The 21,975-nt window shown below is 41.8% G+C and overlaps 1 protein-coding gene and 1 pseudogene across 4 annotated transcripts in view; one reads left to right on the top strand and one right to left on the bottom strand.

Moving 5' to 3' along the window:
• The window catches only part of FAM135B (family with sequence similarity 135 member B), a 211,795-nt gene that overhangs the window by 63,431 nt on the left and 126,389 nt on the right, over positions 1-21,975 (top strand). The window lies entirely within an intron of this gene.
• On the bottom strand, positions 5,291-6,279 carry LOC137851909 (inositol 1,4,5-trisphosphate receptor-interacting protein-like 1; annotated as a pseudogene).

Genomic DNA, 21,975 nt, shown 5'->3' with positions numbered 1-21,975 from the left:
TGGAGGTCTTTAAAAGACGTTTAGATGTTGAGCTTAGTAATGGTTTAGTGGAGTACTTGTTAGTGTTAGGTCAGAGGTTGGACTAGGTGATCTTGGAGGTCTCTTACAACCTAGATGATTCTGTGATTCTGTGTCCTTCTGGACAAAATGTCCAGCATACAGCTAGATAAATGCATAATACAATGAGTGAACAATTGTCTGATGTGTTGAACTCAAAGGGTTATAGCAAACAGGGTTACATCAGGCTGCTGGCTGGGTTCCCCAGGGCTCCATTTTAGGGCCAGTTCTCTTAAATGTTTTCTTAAAATACTTGGGTGTAGGACTAAAAGGTGTACTGAGGAAGTTTGCAGATGGTAATAAATTAGCAGGTGCTGTTAACTCTGTTGAGGGTAGAGTGGCCTTGCAGAGAGATCTTGACAAACTAGAGGGCTGGGTGTGGTGGTTTTACCGTGCTGGGCAGCTAAACCCCACAACCGCTCTCTCACTCCCCCTCCTTTAGATGAGGAGGGGGAGAAGTAAAGCAAAGAACAACTCACGGGTTGAGATAAGGATAATTTAATTAAAGGGAAATAATAATAACAATTAAATAAAGACTACCATGAACTAAACAATTTAACTAAGGGGAAATAAAAAGGGAAAGGGGAAAAGGGAGGGGAAAAGGGAAAAAATAAAAAAAAAAGGAGGAAAACAAACAAAATAAATGAAAGCTATATGGAAGTGCAGAGGAAAGAAATTACTCTCTACTTCCCACAAATGAGCGATGATTGACCACGTCCTTGAAGCAAGGCCTCAACGCACGCAGCCAGTGTTCTAGAGGAGAACTGACGTCTTCTCAACGAGAGCCCACCCCTCCCCTCTTCTTCCTGTTTCCACCTTTTATTGCTGAGTGTGACATCACATGGTATGGAATATCCCTTTGATTGGTTTAGGGCAGCTGCCCTAGTGATGTTTCTCTCCTCACTTTTTGCCCACCCCCTAGGAGGGTTAGAGAAAGGCCCAATGCTGTGCCAGTGCTGCTCAGCAGTAGACACAACACTGGTGTGATAACACTGCTGTTCCAGCTACAAGTACAGAGTATGGCACTGTATGGGCTGCTGCCGGGAAAGTTAACATTCCAGCCAGACCCAGTACACTGGGTGATCACCAATTGTGTGAAATTTAATAAGCAAGTGCCAGATCCTGCACCTGGGACAGGGCAATCCTAGATACAGACTAGGGGACAAGAGGCTGGATAACAGCCCTGCAGAATGGGATCTGAAAGTTCTGGTTAATGGAAAGCTGAATATGAGACAAAAGTATGTTCTGGCAGCCTGGAGGGCCAACCATATCCTCGAGTGCATCAGGTATGGCATTGCTAGTGAGTCAAGGGAAGGGATTGGCCTGCTCTGCTCTGCACTGGTTTGGCCTCACCTCGAGTACTGCATGCAGCTTGGGGCACCACAATACAAGACAGAGGTAAAACTACTAGAGATAGTTCAAAGAAGGGTAAGCAAGATGATGAAAGATCTAGAATGGAAGACATTCCAGAGTGGCTGAAGTCAGTGGGTTTGAACATTTGGCCTAGAGAAGAGCAGACCAAGGGGAGGCCTCATGGCGGCCTGCAGCTCCCTCATGAGGGGAGCAGAGGGGCAGGCGCTGAGCTCTGCTCTCTGGGGACAGCGACAGGACCCGAGGGAACGGCATGGAGCTGGGACAGGGGAGGGTCAGGCTGGGGGTTAGGGAAAGGTTCTGCACCCAGAGGTGATCAGGCACTGGGACAGGCTCCCCAGGGCAGTGATCACAGCACTGAGCCTGCCAGAGTTCAAGAAGTGTTTGGACAACACTCCAGACACATTGTCTGATTTTTGGGTGGTGCTGTATGGAGCCAGGAGTTGGACTTAATGATCCTTGTGGGTCTTTCCAACTTGGTTTATTTTATGATTCTGTGATTCTTTGTCCTTTACAGAGAGTATGTCTGGGCCAACAGTAAGCCCTTTGGAGAAGAGCACTACATGCAAATGATAGCATGAATAAATCATCAAGATTTAGTTAAAGATTCCAGGGAAAATCAGCCCTTCAGGAGCTGTTAGGTGATGGTTAATAATCAAACTTGATTAAGGACATGGTCTGCTGGCCTTAAGCCACAGAGTCAAAGTGCTTTAAAATGTTAGGCTTCCTGTAATGGTTCTGGTTCTATTTTTGATTGCTCTGGAATCTATTTTGCATTGTGTAAGCACACAGAGCCAGTTGCCATCTCTTCCTTCCCATGAGAAATTGAAACTTCTTAATCCAACTGAATTCTACCTTGTGAGATTTTAATCATTCTTTTAGGATCTGAATCTACAGTTTCTTAACCTGTATGAGTGGTTAATATTGAAAAGACACTCTGATACAACAGTAACCAGGAGCTTTTGTAAATATTTGTTATGGTTTTATGTGTCTGGCATATATAACAGAAACTGTCATGAGCAAATTAGGTGTTACACGTAGTTCACTTTGGTCAGTTATTAAATTTATCTTTTTCTGAAGCATAAACATAACATTTATAGACATCAAAGGTTAAATGCGGTAGGTACTGCTGTAGGGGAAGAAAGAACCTTTTCTTTGGTCGAACCAAAGGATTTGCAGTGGTGTTTGATGCCATACTTGTAAAGGTTGAGTAATAAGTTATTCAAAAGAAAAGTTTTCTTTTCTGGGAAAAGAAAACCAAACCAAATCAAAACAAAAAACCTCCCATTTTTAAGTTTTCTGTCCTAATTCTCTCCATCATGTTCCACTGAATAACTGGTGACAGATATTTTCTCTAGTGAAATTAGCTGACTGGTTCTGATTTTTCTTAATAGAGTAGGAAATAAAATTATCCCTGGCTGCCAGAGATCAATTAATTGATTTGTCTGGTTCTGTCAGAAGCAATTCTTCTGCACCTTTTTTCTTAAAGCATTTCAAAATCTATTTGATGGATTTCCTAACTTAAAAACAAAAACAAACAAAACCTACCACCACCAACGGAAAAAAATACTGTGTTCACAGGATAAGTAACTTTTGGAGTCTGGGATGGAATAGAGGGCACAAAGAAGGTGAAACACTGACTTCATAATGCTAAGATTCTGGCAATGATTTGTTATAAAACAAGGATCAAGATAAGTCCGTACCAATCACAGGGCTGAATCAAATGCTTATCAGTCCTTTCAGTCCTCAAATTCAGGTCACAATTTGTAAGTGTCTAACACTTACACCAGTGTCTGTGTGTGTAGAGGGTGGTAGTGATAAAAATTAGTGGGAAATAAATTCCAGCTTCTTCTAAAATGAATGCAGTATTACCCTGGGGAACAGACCAGAGGTCTCAGAGTTTCCAGTACCCTGCAAGTATCAGACAAAGAACTCTCATGATTCAGAGCTGCTGAAAAGATAATATTCAGTCTTAGCAGACAAAGCCCTAACAAAGCATCCCTGTTGCCTGCTGGATGGACAGCAGTGTTTCAGTGTAGATAACCATGAAATCATCCCCTTCAGAGGCACAGCGCAGCAGTTCCTCTCCTCAGCATCCCGGGGTTCTTCAATTAACCAAGGCCTTTCCTGTCAGGATGGATACCTGGAAAATACACATCATGGTCAGAGGTTCAGACCTCATTTTCTGGAGTCTTTGAGATACAGTGTCAGGATATGAATATAAATAAATCAATAAATAAAATAAAATATACTACAGAGACAGATCTCGATACTTTGTTCCTGATGATATTCATTTCTTCAAACTTCCAACCTGTAATAAAATATAAATCACTTTTGGATTGTAAATCTATTTCATTTTGAATGTACTTACCTAATTCATTTAAGATGCATGGATTCTTTTTAATATAAATGAAGTAAAAGAAGAAAAAAAAAAAAAAGGAAGAGAGCTAACAGGCATGCCAAAGTGAAGCATTTCTGGAATAATGATTTCTGTCTTAGAATAGATATATTGACAGAACTGACTTTTTTCATGGCATGAAGACATATTATTTCTATGACTCTTGAACAGACTTTCACTCTAAGGCAGCAGATTCTTTCCAAAATAAAGGACTCAAGTATAAGAAGGCAATGGCTGTCTGTATAGTCATACAGTGACAAATATGAACCTGCTGCACTGAACTGACAGGACTGAAACCAGTGGAGGTTTGAACCACAGGAGGTTTCATCACCTTATGAGGAACAACTTCTTCATGGTAAGGGTGACAGAGCACTGGAACAGTGCTCTGGAGCTCAGAGAGGTTGTGGAGTCTCCTTCTCTGGAGATATTCAAATCCTGTCTGGATGCCATCCTGTGTAACATGCTCTAGGTTACCCTGCTTGAGCAGGGGGGCTGGACTAGGCGATCTCTGGAGGTCTCTTCCAACCTCAACCACTCTGTGATTCAGTGCAGCACAAACCTGTACTTATGAAGGCAGCCAAGGTGCAGGCGCTCAGTTAGCTAAATGTCGATATCCTAAAGTGTAGCAAACGCCCAACTTCTGGAGAATAATATATGATTAGTTACTTTCATGACTGTTGGTCAAGCCAGTTCTCTCATCTGGTTATCAGTGCTGCCACCTTTAAGGCACCCCATGCTTACTGAAGAGAAGTGGGTTCTCCAGTGCCAGTGGTAGGGGGACAAGATTGAATCCAAATAGGGTGAAATATAACATTTATAACAAATTTTTAACATTATTTACAACAAAATTTCAACAACATTTATAACAAATACAATGGTTTGCAGATGAGGAGCATCTTCTCAACAAACTCTCAAGTAAGCAATATATATTGCAATTTTTGCAGAGGTCAAAGCTCCTGGAGCGAATGAACACTCCCAAGATGCCCAGGTGGTCACTGCCCAGCTGGAAAGAGGAGTCTCTGCTTCAAGCCTCCCTGCAGCAGCCTCTTCACTGCATGGGGTGTGCCTCCCCCAGGGGTGGTTTTGCTGTGGAGAGGACACAGAGGAGCAATTCCCACTGCCCACGGAGCAGCATCTTCTCCATGGCCAGCGTGCTCAGCTCTGGGGCATGTGGCAAGCAGGGTGTCAGTCAGTCATCTTTGTGGCCAGCGTAATCATCACTGGTGTGGAGCTGGAAATCCCTCCTGTACATGCTCGCCACAGGGATGGTGGTCAGGAGGTGCGTGACGGCTGTCTTCAAGGCATGGGTGGCAAAGTTGGTGCCTAACAGGATACAGACACAGAGCTGCAGATGTCTGAGGTGGAGGGTGTGCGGAGCATGCCTAGCTGTTTCCTGAAGGAGTGCATCTCTGGCACAGTGCAGCTCTGTGGCCACCTCATGCTGCTGCTAATGATGTTCTCTGCCTACTTGAAGGTCAGGAAGGTGTCTGAGTTGTCCTGCTTTACCCCAAGCACGATCTCAATGGAAAGGGTGTCCTTGGAGGCGTTGGTCAGCCTGAGCTTGCAGAAGCGGGTTAGCTGCAGTTGGGATGATTGGGGCATTGCCACCCAGGCTTCTGCCACCAGCTCCTGGAACCACTTTGCCATTTTCTGCACATCCAAGTAGGAGCAGCTGCAGAGGGTGTCCAGGAGGTTTGGGTCCTGATGTCTCAGCTCATCCTCAGGATGGTGGAGGAAGCACAGCACATCCCCCAGCAGCCCCTTGCGTGTGCACATGCACTGCAGCTCCACGCGCAGTTCCTCGCCAGTGACTCTCCTTCGGTGCCCAGCTCCAGGTGGAAGGCGTGCCCAAGGGGTGGATTCAGGGGCACGAGCAGGTGGTAGATGGTGTCGTTCCCAGTGGGACTGGAGGTGCTGCCCACTCCAATGGCTGGCTGCAGCCGCGGCATTAACTTATTCCTGGAAAGGGTCTGGCAGACAGAGAGAAGCTTGTCCACCAGTTCCTCCATGAGCTTGTATGTTTCTTCCAGGCTCCTCACTGGCCACTGCAGGTACCCACTGACAAATCTGTGGGCATCCAAAATGCCATTGGGGTCTTCTTCAGTGTCATCATCCTCCTTGCTTCCAGAAATGCCCTTCTTGTTTCTGTTGCCCAGCTCACAGCACAATTTCATGAGCATGCGGCAGAGCACAAAGAACAAGACAAGCTCTCCGGTCAGGGCCCAGAACTGCCAGTGCTGCAGCACAGATAGGAGCAGGGCTCCCACATGTGCCCAGCTGTGCTCCTGGTCCCTTTGCTCCATTTCCAGAAGCAGCTGCATCATGCGTGCTTGCAGCTCTTCTGCACGCTTCCTCATGTGCTCATTTGTAGCTGCATCTAGTTCTTCACCGACCTTCTGTGGGCTATGGATTAAACCCAGGAATGTCAGAGTGAAGAAAATTGCCGAAAGCATGGTCTAAAAGAGTTGAGAGAGAAGCGGGTCAGTGGGGCTGGGTGGGAGCTGGCTGGCAGTTGAGGGAGCTGGGGCAGAAGCTGCAGGCCCCTGGGGTCAGGTAGGAGATGAGGTGAGGGAGGTGACAGGCAGCAGAGACTGTGACCAGAGCTGGTGGTGACAGCCACGAGCCCTGCCCTGAGTGGCTGGGCCCTCGCTGCAGGCTTAGCAGCCCTTCTGGGGGCTGACGGTTGTGCCCCAGCCATGGCCCAGCCCAACCTTCCCCCCGCTGCTTCACTCACCTCGCCAATGGCTAAGGCCAAACTGCAGCAGCACTGCCTGCTGCTGCCTTAAAAGCAGCCCCCCACTGTGGCACGTCCTCTGTGGTGTCACCTGCACCCCAACCCTGCCTTCAGTCCCCACACAGGCCCTGGAATTGCCTGAGTGCCAGAGCTCCTCGGGCTCCCTTTGCATGGCCTGTGGGAGCCCCCGGGCTGTCTGCGGAAAGAAATTTGGGTGATGTAGGCTGTGGATGCTTTGTTTCTTGTGTGCCACCCAGTGAGACGGGTCAGCTCCCTTGGTGCTGGCCTCGTTGCCTCAGTGGCAGTGGCAGCTGGGTGCTGGTGGCCTTGCCGGTGGTGGGATGTGGCCTCTCCCTATCTGGATCCGTGTGCCTGCAGTACCAGCACAGTGCTTTGGAGGAGACATTTCTAAATGGAGAGGCTGTGTTTGAGGGGAGGTGCCCGGCACTGCAGGAAGCTCATTCCTCCTGTGCCTGCCTGTGAGGTAAAATCTCAATAATTTTTTCAGACAGGATCTTCTGTGAAACTATTTTATTCATGATGGCGATGTTGAGTGTCCTGCATGTAGGAGTGCCCCGTGAGTCTATCATAACCTTATATTCCCTATTTGCAGGAGCTCTCACAATTATTTTTCAGTGGTCTTGGGAATCTGGAGAAGTCCCAGTTGACTGGAAGCTTGCAAATGTTGTGCTAGTTTTCAAGGAGTGCAAGAAAGAAGACCCTGGCAACTACAGGCCTGTCAGTCTCACGTCAGTGCCTGGTAAAATTGTGGAGAAAATTCTCCTGAGAGTTACTGAAGTGCACCTGGGGGACAGTGCAGTCATAGGTCCCAGCCAAATTGGTTCATGAGGGGTAGGTCCTATTTAACAAACTTGATTCCCTTTTATGATAAGATCACCCATTAAGGGAAGACCAGGGATTGTCCCGCTCTGCTTTGCGCTGGTGTGGCCTCACCTTGAGTACAGTGTGCAGTTCTGGGCACCACAGTACAAAAAGGACATGAAACGGTTGGAGAGTGTCCAGAGAAGGGCTACAAGGTGGTGAAGGGCCTAGAGGGGAAGACGTATGAGGAGCGGCTGAGGTCACTTGGCCTGTTCAGCCTGGAGAAGAGGAGGCTGAGGGGAGGCCTCATTGTGGCCCACAGCTTCCTCTTGAGGGGGAGCGGAGGCACAGGCACTGATCTATTCTCTTTACTGGCCAGCGATAGAACCTGCAGGACTGGTGTCAAGCTGCAACAGGGGAGAGTCAGACCGGACATCAGGAAGAGGTTCTTCACTGACAGAGTGGTCTCGCACTGGAATAGGCTCCCCAGAGTGTACTGGGTCTGGCTGGAATGTTAACTTTCCCGGCAGCAGCCCATACAGTGCCATACTCTGTACTTGTAGCTGGAACAGCAGTGTTATCACACCAGTGTTGTGTCTACTGCTGAGCAGCAGTGGCACAGCATTGGGCCTTTCTCTAACCCTCCTAGGGGGTGGGCAAAAAGTGAGGAGAGAAACATCACTAGGGCAGCTGCCCTAAACCAATCAAAGGGATATTCCATACCATGTGATGTCACACTCAGCAATAAAAGGTGGAAACAGGAAGAAGAGGGGAGGGGTGGGCTCTCGTTGGGAAAACGTCGGTCCTCCTCTCAAACACCGGCTGCGTGTGTTGAGGCCTTGCTTCAAGGACGTGGTCAATCATCGCTCATTTGTGGGAAGCAGAGAGTAATTTCTTTCCTCTGCACTTCCATATAGCCTTCATTTATTTTGTTTGTTTGTTTTCCTCCTTTTTTTTTTATTTTTTTCCCTTTTCCCCTCCCTTTTCCCCTTTCCCTTTTTATTTCCCCTTAGTTAAATTGTTTAGTTCATGGTAGTCTTTATTTAATTATTATAATTATTTCCCTTTAATTAAATTATCCTTATCTCAACCCGTGAGTTGTTCTTTGCTTTACTTCTCCCCCTCCTCATCTAAAGGAGGGGGAGTGAGAGAGCGGTTGTGGGGTTTAGCTGCCCAGCACAGTAAAACCACCACACAGGGACGCAGTCATGGCACCAAACCTGTTAGTGTTTAAGAAGCATTGCGACTGTGCTCTCAGTCATATGGTCTGAATTTTTAGGTAGAACTGTGTGGTGCCAGGAATTGGACTCAATGATCCTTATGGGTCCCTTCCAACTTGGGATATTCTATGGTTCTATGGTTCTATGACCAATATTTTCAGTGTTGAACAGTACAAATAATCTTCGTCCTTCAAATAAGCAATATTCTGCCTTACTTTACCTTACGTGTATTAGATAACTGTTCTGTGTCACTTCTTTATTTACAAAGAACTGAGCCAAAGGCCAACTCCAAGCTCATCTAATTAGTTTTAATTGGTCAACTACCTAAGGCAATATACAAGAATGTCTACAATCTGGATTCAGATATAAGGGGCCTGGACAGACAGTACTTGGGACTCTGAGATAATGTTTCACCAGCTAGAGAACCTTTGTGTGTCCTTTCTGAATGCAGACAGAGTACAGTGATAAGAACTGTGCCTTGCCTTCTGGAGCTCCTTCTTTTGTGCTCTTCTGTGGTCAGCTCCCTTTGCGTCTTTACCACCATTTTTGTGCAATGTTTGCAGATTATACAATTAACCAGATGGCATAAAATCAGGTGACAACATTTTGCAGAGAATATGAAAATCCATCTGTTGCCTATCTGTGTCACACTACAGTGGTTCAGTGAGTAACTGAAATAGGAGACACGGACCTAAAGACACAAGTTAGCAGTTAGAGAACGATTTCTTGTACAGTACAGCTCTCTATCCTTTTGTGAGAGATCTTTGTATCCATAACTGGTCTGTCTGCCCAACAGCTTAGCACTGTTCCAGGGTCAATAATATGTGCTACTGATTCTTCTTACTATCTCTGTTTGCATAGGAGATAGCCTCTCACTCTGATATATTAATACCAATTATTGTGGGCTGCAGAATGTCTTCGTTAGGGAATTACCACTGCTACAAAGCACTGCACATTATCTCCTCAGGCACACAGGTTACTGTCAACAAGTTGGACACTGCATCATATAGAATGTGACTAGAATCTACATAAAGGTTCTTTATCTCAGGATTGACCATGATGTGCAGCATTTTTTAAAAAAAATATTATTATTATTATTTTTAACCAGAGTAGAACTTTGCATCAGAAATGGAAAATACATCTATGTGAAGGATGATCCCTTCTCTGGGACCTGACTGAAGCAGTGCAATGAACCCTTACAGGACAGGAGATCATCTCCAAAGGTCAGGCATGGTACAACTGATCTGCCATCTCTGACAAAAGCATGCAATACATACAAGGCGTGTGTGTGCACAGAGTATAGAGTTAAAATAGGAAAAGCTCTACTGCTCAAGTTCCTCCCCAAAGGGAGAAAATAACAGGCAAATTTTATGACAGACACCAGTCTTGTTGGAAGCACTGCTGAGCGTTGCTCAGATATTAGTGATGAGTATCATATAGGAATCTCATAATGATAATGGAAAAAAAAAAAGTTTGTCAGGTGGTGTTTATCTACATCTTTGTAAATAAAGAAGGATATTATGTTTGGACAAAGCCAGCACCACAGTAGAATGGACACTTTGTAATGATCTTTTCAACTACTGGTTTTGATAGATGGATAAAATAAATATCTACATCTCTAAAAACACAAGATATCCACTGTTCTTCTACTCTCAGTTTTCAAGACTGCTGACCACTCAAGAAGTCAATTTAAACCATGTGGCATTTTATGCTATTCAGGCTTCCATAACCTTCTTCACAACCATTAGCATTAATAGGAGTCTCTCCACTGGCTTGTTGGATTATGTCTTTGCTGATTTAGAGGCTGGCAAGCAATGCATCTCTGAAACACATGCCTCTAAAGAAGATTCTTTGTGATACCTACTATTAAGCAAGGAGTAAGGAAGATTTCTGTGCCAGTTTGTAACTGAGCCTTTGGCAATGTCTGTGCTTTCGATGCAGGTCTTACATTTATTTTTAAAACTGTATTTCCTGGAGTCAGGCAATTAGAGAAGAAACTCTTGTATTATTTAAAATTAACCCGTTGATGCTTATGACTGGTCTGAAAACCATGGAAGGTGGTATGCCTCCTCCAGATAGTTTCATGTTCACTCATATTTAAAATAGATATTTTTAAAACTAAGTCTGTTCCATTCATTCACCTGTTAAACAACCTTTGATTTTTTTTTTTCCTGACTAGCTGTTGTAATTCGTTGACCAAAGAATAAACCATTGCTCCCTCAACAGCTGGATACTATGTCTTCTAAGGAAAGCAAATAGCACCCCATTCCAAGTGACATTTACATTGCTCCTTTGATGACTTTCTGAGTGAATTATGTCAGAAAGCAGCTTCAACTTCACCTAACATGATTTACATTTATAGAGAGAAACGCTTCAAATGTTGACTGCAGTTACTAATTCATAGAGCTACAGATGGAACAGTGGCTACCACTGGGAATCACTTGGCTCTGTGTTAATGTGTGCATGTGTAGGGAAAAGCAGTCCAAGCCCACAGGCTTGGGAAAGGATAAATGTGTATGTGCAGCAATGTTTTACTACTTAAGAACAAATTAAGCGAGACATTTTTAAAGCATTGAACTTAACTAGAACAAGCCAGAAACATGACAGCAGCATAGGCAGTGTCAATGCAACTATTCTAAACAAGAGAACGAGTGCCAGAATTTTCTGAATGAACAGCTCTGGTAATAAAATAACTATGAGATGCTTCAAAGAAACACTGTGTTCCTTGTATGCAGTTTTTAAGGAATGGGAAGTTATCCTCCAAGTTTTCATGTGAGGGTGTTTTGTAGCTCTTTTGGCACTTTTCCTTTCAAAAGCACTTTGCAAACAGCAACTAATTGAGGCAGATGAAGTTGTCTGTGTTCAGAATGTGTTCTCACATTGTTACACATTGTGCATATCCCTAGAGAAAGCGTGGCATATCATCACCAGCAAATCTAGTCTTTAAATATAGGACAAGCTGTTGAGAGAACAGCTAGACCTGATCTCTTCCTACGGCTCTTGCTTACAAGGGAAAAAAAATCCTATGAGGATAGTCAAGCACTGAAGCTAGCTAGCCAGAGAGGCTGCAGAATCTCTCTCCTTGGAGGTTTTAAGACATGACTGGACATGGACCTGAGCAATCTAGTCGCAATTCAGTGTTGATCCTGCTTTGGGCAGGTGCTGGGCCAGAGGTCTCCCAGGGTCCCTTCCAGCTTGAATGATTCCCTGAGTCTAGGATGAGTGTGGCCATGACTTTCCTTAGAACTGAAGAACTGGGAGAGCTCAGCTTTGAGCAACTTCCTCTGCATCACTCAGTTTCAGTCCATGCAGCAGACACTACTTTGTAATGATTTACTGTCAGCACCATGGTCCCAGTAATCCTACAGCTGTTTAGACTGCAGCACAGAACAGGCTGATTTGACTAACATTAGTGATTTTAGCTAAGAAATGCAGTTCACAAATAAGATTACATTCATCTTCTCTTCTGTATGCAACACTCTACTCCTTAAGCATTGATGTTTCTGAGTTCTGACCATCTTGCGTCATGTCCTGGAGAAGCCCAATTCCGATGCTGCACTTAATCCCCTGTGATTTTTCCTGATAACCTTCAGCACAAATACTCAGTGGATAAAACAATTAGACCTGAATGTGTGAATGAAGAGTGCAGCTGTCTCTAGAAGACTGAAGAATGAAAAACAACCATTTATTGTATAATGTCTATTGGTTCAAGTAGACATTCACCTTAAAGACATGGCTTTAGTCTGCTAAATGAAAGTCTTTGCTTTGCTGAACTTAAAGCTTAATCAACTTTCTAAGGATGATCAAAGCCACTCTGTGATATTTAAGATCTATGCTTGCAGATATATTTTTTATTTTATGAATTGGTTTCACAAAAACGGACAAAGCACTCTCCAATTAAACACCAAGAGCTTTGAAGAAAATCTCATGATGGTCAATTGTTAATGTTATAGGTGATGGAATGAGCTGTATTCCAATTACTAATGAGCATTAAACATTGAATCCCAGAAGTTTCATTTTAGTGTATTCTCCTGTTTTTAACTATGTTTCCTCCAAAGATTTTCATCTAACATCACACCTCGCATTTTATTTCCTAAGAGATTGGATTCCATTTGTTTGCATGACATTCCTCTCGGCTATCACTGTCTATATGATATATTTCGATGTTTGCCTTCCAAGAGAAAGCAGCATGCCTTTTCTCTCTGTATTGTTACCTCCTGACTTCTGAATCTTCCTGGTGTGTACAAAGCTTCCACGTGGGTAGCCAGAATATCTATACCAAACTGTGCTCTGCATAAGTATCATCACCTTTTATCCTTGGATCACAAATCACATTACAACCTTCACTTATCCTTCAAAATGTCTGTTGGAAGTTCTAGCTGTTTATATTTTACAGATGGGAAAAAGCTGATACAACTCCAAAAGAAAGAATAGCATCAAAAAGAAAGCTAGGAAGTGAATATATTGATTCACTAGATTATAATTTTTTTTCTTTATGATAGCTGTGAGTCAATGGTGGCCAATTTGCTGCATGTCATGCAATGTGTCCTTTTAAATCATTTGTTTTAATGACTGATCATCATTCTAGCATTCATGACCAAGAAGAATCAGCTGCTATCCAATGTGTGAAAGGTGATGGAAGTAAAGTGAGCACACTCTTCCTCACCATATGACTCAGCTGGTTCTTGTTGTGCTACATGGGCACCAAATGGGAGCAGAACAAGTGTTGAATCTGGCCCATATGGATTGAAGAGTGATAAGATGACATTTGGAATTCTCATAAACTCTCAAATTATTATAGCATTTCTGGGCTCTCCAACATGTGTTTGTTTTAAATAACCATGTTGTCCAGAAATTTGCCTCTGATATTGCACATGCTTGGCTTCAACCCTGTCTTAAGGACTGCTGGGAACTAGGTGTGTAAAATTTCACATCACCATGCAAACTAGAGTTGAAGAAAATAAATAAATAAATCAGTATTTTCTCTCACTGTTATGTCACTAACTTAGTACTGCTCCATGTCCATCTTTTTCAAAGAGAAAACACTAAGTGAGTTGAAATGTGGATGCAGCTCTATTTCTTTGCACTATATTTGAAGAAATCCTGTCTTTTGACAATACTGCCTGCACACTTCTCCACAGTCTTGTAAGGTGCATTTTAATGCAACTATTCCAAACCCAAACGATCTTTGACTGTTATTATTTTCTGGAGTGAGTGATGAGTTCAGGAAATTTCTTGAGATGGGTCTGAACAGCCTTTTAGTCCATCAGTTTTTATCTACAAACATGGGAGCAGTAGTAATTTTTCAGAAGATTGTTCTCAACAGTAACAGTATACAATCATGAATGCTCAGATGGTGTGGTAATAGAAAACATTATTGTGCATGGGAGAGTATCTCTGACTTCTGTTTTCCAGGTATTTTTGTATTCCGCTTAAAACATCCCTCCATTTTCAGAAGGGAAAATTGTACCCTACCTCCAAATCAGATGCTCTTTAGATGGCTTTGGTGAGGAAGCCAAATCATTACTCTTTTTTGACTCTTCATCCTTTAGAGTTGCCTTGAGGTAATAACTGCTTGTGTAACTGGATAGTTTAATTCTATGGATGCAATCAAACTATATAATGTGTATACTGCAGACTCAAGGTGCACTTGAGCTGCAATGAAAAAAAACAATTGGCCTTTGTCCTTGCTTTAATGGAGTTGACTATACAGTGTATCTGGATGGGGAGATCTTTTTAGCACTTTAATTACTTAATGTGCTTGCTGCAGCAAAAGTACATTAACAAATGCAGATCAATTTCTCCCATCAATCCATGTCCACTCTGTTACTTCAGAAGATTCATTATTTTGTGGGGATAACATCTGCCAAGAAAAGGCATTACAAATAAAATGCATCTGAAAAATGAACTGTTCTTTAGTAATCTCTTGTTCCCATTTGGTTATGCAAGATAAATCTTTATAATGATGTCCTGCAACAAATGAGAAGTCAGTTTACAATGTGACTGTTTGTTTAATGTCTGCAGCCAGCCAACAACAAAAATGCTGAAGATGCTGTGTATTTTTAATTAATTTTATGATTCTTTGCTGACTAGTTTAACATATACTCTTCAGGTAGATATTGCCAGGACTCACACATCCTCCTCATAAGATAAAATTTGTGAAGCAGTGGAGAGAAATAGTTTGATGAAGCAGACCTACTAGAGTTTGAGGAAAGTTACTGGACATGAAGTTTCTCAGACAAGAGCAGCCCTGGATTGCTCAACCACTGGATAGGGAAAGAAGTCTGAACCCCTTAAAAAACAAACTGAACTCAAACTCTTTTGGCAATGGGCACAATATGTAAGCATTTCAATTTTAGTAAAGAGATAATTTCATTTAGGCCATTAGATCAAATTACCAGTTTGGGATGGATAAAAGAATTTAGGGCTGAACAATATGTTCAGATAAAGAAAATGCACCAGGGCACCTCTAGTTTGTGGAGATACTGAAAAGCTAAATACACTGGTACGATTTACAGAATAAAATAGTAGAGAAGTTTTCAGAGAATAAATGAAGAGAAAATTTGTAAACATTGAAAACTAAGATAATTTTTGAATCTAATTGAGTTGACAATTTTTGTTTCCTTACTTAAAGCTCTTTACTTAAATACCTTACTTAAATAACCTTTTCTGAAGGGATTCCTGGGAATACCTGGTGTCTGATACATGCTGAAACTCAAAAATGAATTAAAATTGCACTATAAGTCACAGCAGGCAACCAGCTTTCCCATTAGTTTCTGAGCCAGTGGTTGCCAAACAATATAGATGCATATGATCTTCTAGCAGGTCTAACCAACAGTACTTTGTCATCTGGTATCATGGAAACTCTGTCTTTTAGAGTTTGATATCACTTGATACCATGATAGCACTTTTGATCATATTTGTACTTTTTTTCCAAGTAGAAAAAATGCTATTGGAAATTGTTGAATGTTGGTGCCATCTTTGTTCACTTGCCCTATGCCTGTAATGATGTGGCATCACAGTAAGAAGGAAAACAATCAAGAGTACTTGTTCTTTGTGCTGCAGAAATTATTATATGTAATTTCAGATAGCATGCAAATAATGTAAGTTTTTGGAAATTCCTTCTCCATGTCTTAACTGAGTTCCTGTAACAGTTCTGTCTCTTAACACTTAACTTCCATAACTTCAAAATTTTGTAGCTGATAAGGTTGTCAGCTTATAAGATATGATGGTGATTTGAGTACTCTCTTGAATAGTCTCTTTTGCCTATAAGAACACTTGAATTCTGATCTTGAAGTTGTATTGTATTAACTATCTTTTGAGCTTTTTTTTTTTCCTTTTTTTTGCTTTTTTTTTTTTTTTTCTGAAAAATCAGACTGTTTTCCACCTCCACTGTGCTCTATGATTCGGAGCTCAGTGTCTCCGTTTCAGCACCCACCAGGACAGTATGACAAAGTTTACTGCTACATGTCCTATCTGATAAAAATGGTTCCAATCTAAACACATATTGGCCTATTTGTTGAGTTGGTAAGATCTGTCTGAGGATCTAACATTCATGCCATTTGGACATCTGTCTTTGTTCTCTCTATTTCACAAGATAATACTGTATTTTCAGTATGAATGTACTTTCCTTTTGCAAGGTTTGTTGACTACAGCCCTATATACATCATCGTATCAAAGGCTTTGTGTCCTACATCCCGACTCTGCTTTCCTTTGTCAACATTTTCAATGAATTTTGAAAAGAAAAAGTCTGTTATCTTACTCAAATGTTTGCACCTAGCTTTCTTTCATAGTCTTTCAGCTGATGGCTGCAATTTTTAACATGCTGATGTATCTTTCTGCCAGTAAGAAGGATTAAAAATTGGCTCCTTCTGAGTTCCTAATGTTTCCTTCCTTCAAAACCATGCTGGATTATTCTTGACCAATTCCACTGCTTCTTGACTCTCCAGAAATTAGCTGATGGTCAAGCCTATATCCTACCTACAGATGAACATTGTGCTTTTGGGATGGTCCAACCCAAAGACAAGTCTGGTGTCAGATAACATCCCGTATTTTACAGGATTCACTGCTAGCCATAGTAGACAGTAAATACACTAAATTCTGGCACTGGATGTTACAGCAAAGATTAATGATTGTCAGGAATATGGTTAAAGAGAGTCAGTGAGGTTTTAATTGTTTAATGTAGAAGAACAACTTAGGTGTTTGGAGAGAAAAAGAATAAACAGGTTAGGATCACTTAATCAATGTCTGTCTTCTGTATTCTTGTGGTGCTCTTGGTGTGGAGAGATTATTCTTAAGATTGGTCTGTTCCCAGAATCAGTGCCTAGATGAAATGAACATTTATTCCACTATAATGAAGCATCAAGTTTATAGATTGAGGCACCACCTGGGATTCTCTTTAGACTTTCCTGTGATAGAAGGTTGAGGAGTCCTGGTTGTTCCTTTTGGAGGATCTCATATAAAATAATTAACATATCTGTCATTAGTATCTTAAATGCTGGTGTGAAAATACAGATCTACAAAGGGTCTTGTGTCTGATTTTGTTTAGTGTTATCATACCAAATATTTAGTACTCATATTTAGTACTTTCCTTTCTAGACTGGAATCTACAGGTCCAGTTTAGGCTAACTTATCTGATACATAGTGAACGGAGGGAACTAGTGAGTAACTATTCTCAAATAGGATGAAAGGTTAGAGATAAAAGGACATGTAGCTCCGTGGCCCACTAATTGGGTGATTCCACTTATGTCAGTGGAGTCCTCAGATTCCTTTCTTGCTTCTCCTAATGCCTATTATACAATGCTGATCTGAGATCCAATTAATATTTTTATTCGATGAAAACAGGAACAGCCTCAGCAGGAATGAAAACAATACCATATGGATAAGCATAGAAAAGATAAATTACACGGATGATCTCAGACATGGGAGGGAACTGGACTGGGCTGTGTGATGAGTTAGGTTACGGAATAAGTGCAGAGAAGTGTGTCAGCACTCTCTTCTGTACAGACCTTGGTTGAACAGGTATTATACTGAAGAGTATTTGATTTGTGGATCCTGATGGAAAGTGTAGGTTTCCCTGCTAGTTATTTAGGAGATAAGTTCTGTTCATACCAAGAGCATATTTGCAACCATCTTGGAGCTTACTAATGTAAGCTTAAGGAGCTACAATCTCTAGGCATTTCCAGGACTTGGTGACAGCTCAGGTGTACATATCATTTGTCTCTGCCCTTGTATAGCTCATTTTTGCTCTGCTTCTATTTTGTCTTCTGTAAAAAGTATATCCTGGGAGAAAAATTATGAAACAATTTCTTTTTGAGAATTCTTACATAATTAGCATTCTGAGGATTAGCTCAAAAATAAGGTCAAAGCTTTAGCAGAGGCGGCAGATTCATGAGGCAGGTGGGAATGAAGAGTCTATTCACCTCCCTGTACAGAGTTTCTGTAGAAGAGCAAGGACTTGTATTGACAGAAACATTCTGAAGAGAAATTACAATGCAGTTGTTAATGCTGCATCCATTCCACAGAAAACGAGATTTGCATCTCTAGAGCTGTCAGGTTTGTGCCAGCACCGAGTGTACTTTCAGAAGGGAGTATTCATCTTTCTTGGAAGAGGGGGAAAAGTCCCATCAGCGTTGCCAATGCTTCAGTGAGAAAAATAGGTAAATTTGGGTAAGACTCACATTTAGCAATTAGTTTTATTTGTGTGTGGAGTGAGTGGGTGGAAATAGAAATGACCCATTTCCTGAGAAAGAGTAAGGAAGAAAATATGAAGCAAAAACTAAAAATAAGAAAAATAAGGATAAAGGAATGAAGGAGGAGAAGGAGAAGGAGAAGGAGAAGGAGAAGGAGAAGGAGAAGGAGAAGGAGAAGGAGAAGGAGAAGGAGAAGGAGAAGGAGAAGGAGAAGGAGAAGGAGAAGGAGAAGGAGAAGAAGGAGGATTTCTTTATGGGGCATTGATTTGGTCATCCCCAGTCCTGGTGTGGGGAAAATGTATTTCTATTTACATTTACAGTAGACAGGTTTACTTTGGGGTTAAGCACAACGGCTCTCCTTTCATTTTGTTCATTGCAGGAGGCATAGCCGCTAGCACATGGGAAGTGGAACAGTCAAGCATAACAACAATCTGCAACACAGCACTATGGGAAAATGGGTGAAATTAATGAGTGAGTCCTGGTCAATGCACCAATGCCAGGGAAGAAATGCTGAAGTGATCAGTGTTTTTATAAGACAGAAGATCCATACAGTGGTTATATGAAGTTACAGCAGGGCTGATTATGACAGCTGAGTCTTGAAGACTGTTTTAGCTCATGCTGGAGTCTCTTTCTCTGGTCATTCCAATGATCAGTTTCTTGATATGTCAGTTGAAACAGTGCTTCTGGGAAAAGGAAAGGTGAGAAGACACCATCACACAGTGTAGTGAGTGTTCATTCCAAGGTGTTGGCACTACGGCAGAGGCTGGGGCTGCCCCATGCCGGATATGGCCCCATGGCAGGGCCCAGTTGAGCTCAGCACCAAGCTGGCAGCGCCTCAGGGAAAACAGATTTCTGAAAAGGCAGAGCGGGCACAGGCCGAGGAGGAGGTCCAGGGTGCGGGAGAAGCAGCAGAGGGCCCAGGCCCCAGCAGGAGGAGGGCAGGAGGGGCTCCAGGCCCACAGGCAGCAGGGATTCCCTGGCAGCCCTGCAGAGCACTTTGCTGAGATCAGCCCACCACAGCCAGGTCCAGGTTTTGCTCAAAATGGAGTTTTATTAGATTGCTCTTCAGGTGTGTGTTCTCTGGCTGAAGCTGAGTGAAGCTGGAAGTCCTATGATTTTCCTGTAACTGTAACTACAAGTTCAGCTGTGATATCTCCTAATTTTTCTTATCTTATTATCTTTATATTGCTCTGGTTGGTCTAATAAGGTTGCAATCTCTCTCTCTCTTTCGTCACAAGTGCTTCCTGTTCTGCCTCTAACTTTTCCTTCAGCGCTTGATCAGAGCTGCCGTCTGTAGTTACATCATGCCCTGTATCATCCAATTTAAACTGTAGAACAGAGATCTGAATCAGGTTATTGTACTGGTCCTTTGCAATGCTTCTTCATTTTGTTTTAATTCTGTTTCCACTTTCTTAATTTCTTGTGGATGTGGTTTGAAGTAGCTTGCAGTCTTTGAGACTTTAATACCTCTTTTCTCCTGTTCTTGTATGTGTGCCACCAGTTTTTCTATTTCTTCATCACAAGCTGTAAATTCTGGATGGTTTTGGTCCTTTTCTAATAATAGCTTATTGTAATCATCCATCTTCACTTTTTTTTTTTTTTTTTCCTGCTTGAAAGATTCTACCTCATATTCTCTGGGCACTATACAAGCCTTTGACATTACTGTAAGTTTTAACTGTTCTTCCAGATCCCTGCTGAAAACCATCACATTCATTTTTCCTTTCTGTAGCTTACTCATCCATCAACTGCCAATGTTTTTCAAGTTGCTTTTCAAGGACCGTAATTCACTGATTTACATGTAAAACCTCCAATAATTGCATAGCCAGGTCCTGCTTACCTCACAGTTGTACTTCTGTTTCTCTATCCATTTTTTTTTTTTTTTTGAAAGTGAAAGTTCAAATGGTCCTTTCCTGCCTGACACTGAACTGTTCATTTTTCCTTTGTTAAAACTTCCACTCTCAGTCCTAGAAGGTAGTTATAACAGAAAGAAAGGGGCTTTGTTAAGTCTTTTACAGTTTATGGCACATCACTTTGTGTTCATTGTCTTACAGAGTTTTACTGGTTATATGAAACTAATGGAAAAACAATCCTCTGTTTGTACAAAAACTGTACACTGTTTGTTCCATGTTTGACTCATGAAAACTTAGAAAGTCTCTGCATTTCCTAGTTGTTGTGTGAGTGTTCATTTCTGATTCTGTGCTGAGACCTTTAATCTTTTAGAATAGGAAATGCTGTCTTTGTGTGTGCTTTATTTCTTTAGTTGTGTTGTGTATGACAGTCATGTTCTAATCTGTGTTTACAAGCCATAGGTGTTACCCTCACAAACAAAAAGCTGTCTTTCTGAATGAAGAACAATATTTTGAGAAGAGATGAACCACTGCAACCCCATTCTGGAGGAGAAACTTAAATTGTAATGAATTTTAGGTACCAGGCCGCAAAAGAGAATAGATTGAAATTCCTCTCAAACCCACCTCAGACATCTTAGAAAGTGGGTCAGAGGCTTTCCATTGATTCTTGTAAAGGAAAATGCTGCTCCTACAAAACTTTTTTTTTTCTTTTCCTCTTTTCAATTTCCTTAGTGCCTTCAAAGAAATTGTAAATTCAAAATTATTTTTTAATAAGTTACAAAATTACTAATTTTCCTTTTAAGAATATATAGTTGAGGCCTCATGTGAGTATGAGGTTTTCTAAATCAAGCGATATATGTGGGTTCTCTTAGATTACACTGTTTTTAAGAACTTGTCCAGGTGTTCTAGGCCACAAAATGTAACGCATTTATAACCTGCAATGCACGAGAGCATTATCACCAACAAAAACAAACACAGCTTCATTTCAGAGGAAAACACTGACAAAGTTGTCAAATCGAACCATTGACTGCACCTCTTTGAATGTGGCCATCTAGCCAATTCGTTATCCACCAAATAGTCCACCCTTCAAATCCCCATCTTTCCAGATTAGAGCCAAAGATGTTGTGTGGGACCGTGTCAAAGGCCTTAAAGAAGTTCGGGTAGAGGACATCAGTTACTCTTCCCTTGTCCACTGATGTAGTCACTCTGTCATGATTCACTGTGTGTCAGATCACTCTTCATCTCCATTTTGCTCATGTCCCAGACTTCTTTCTTTTGGAAGTCAGCTCAGGGGCAATGGATAGAAGATGCTCAGGTTTTGTATTCATTTGGAACTGGACAATTGCCAGGCTGTGCATGAGCTGAAAATCTCTCCTTGGTCTGCTGGGTTAGACGTACCCATTATGTCCCCAATGAGTCTGCATCTCTGTTTCAAGGTCATTTTGGCTTTCAGTCTTCTGGGAAGGTGTGAGAATCAAAATGTGAAAAGATTTGTACATTTTTTAAAGGAGCAGCCTCTGAGAACCCAATTCCTGGCTATCATTTTCTCTTGTCTCCTGTTTCCAAGAGTGGGATCCAAAACTCAACAAAGTTTAATGTAAATAATGCCTCCAAATCTAAATACTTGTATATTCATTTTAGTCTAAAAACATTGCAGAAACACTTTAGAACTCTCATGAGACACCATGTTTGTCTGGCTGTACATCTTATGCTAATAAAATAGCTGTAACGTAAAAGTTTGAATTAAGAAAGAAAAGAATGACCTTCAGTAATATTCAGCTCCCTTTATATCTATTAAACAATTTCTGTAAGTGCTTCTTGTTGGCACCCACAG

This window comes from Anas acuta, chromosome 2 (genome assembly GCF_963932015.1).
Source record: "Anas acuta chromosome 2, bAnaAcu1.1, whole genome shotgun sequence".
NCBI lineage: Eukaryota > Metazoa > Chordata > Aves > Anseriformes > Anatidae > Anas > Anas acuta.
This window is presented reverse-complemented; position numbering and strand designations above follow the sequence as displayed.